The sequence below is a fragment of the Alligator sinensis genome, unplaced genomic scaffold (assembly GCF_000455745.1).
Source record: "Alligator sinensis unplaced genomic scaffold, ASM45574v1 scaffold1776_1, whole genome shotgun sequence".
Classification (NCBI taxonomy): Eukaryota; Metazoa; Chordata; order Crocodylia; family Alligatoridae; genus Alligator; species Alligator sinensis.
The window spans coordinates 47,594-47,961 of record NW_005843592.1 but is presented as its reverse complement, the minus strand read 5'-3'; positions in this window follow the sequence as shown (position 1 = coordinate 47,961).

Here is a 368-nt window from a genome sequence, read left to right as displayed (position 1 = left end):
CACAGGTCATTTCCAGATATTTTGTACTTTCTTCAATGAAATGGCACTTTTTTTGAACCCGAGCATCCCTGGGGAGAAGTAAAACCAGGCCAGATGGCAAGTTTCAAACATCAGCCTTTCCATACAGACCAGCGTAGGCAGCACGAGTTACAATCACCTCCAAGGAAACACTGGCATTTCTGACTCATAACTGACTCCAAGATGAAGAGGAGCCGGGAGTGGAACGAGGCCATCAACAAGGCCAATCGCGCCCTGTCGTGCATTAGCAGGTGCATGACTAATAGCTCAAGGGAGGCGATGCTCCTCCTCTATGCGGCACTGGTCAGGCCGCAGTTGGAGTACTGTGTCCAGTTTTGGGCGCCGCACTT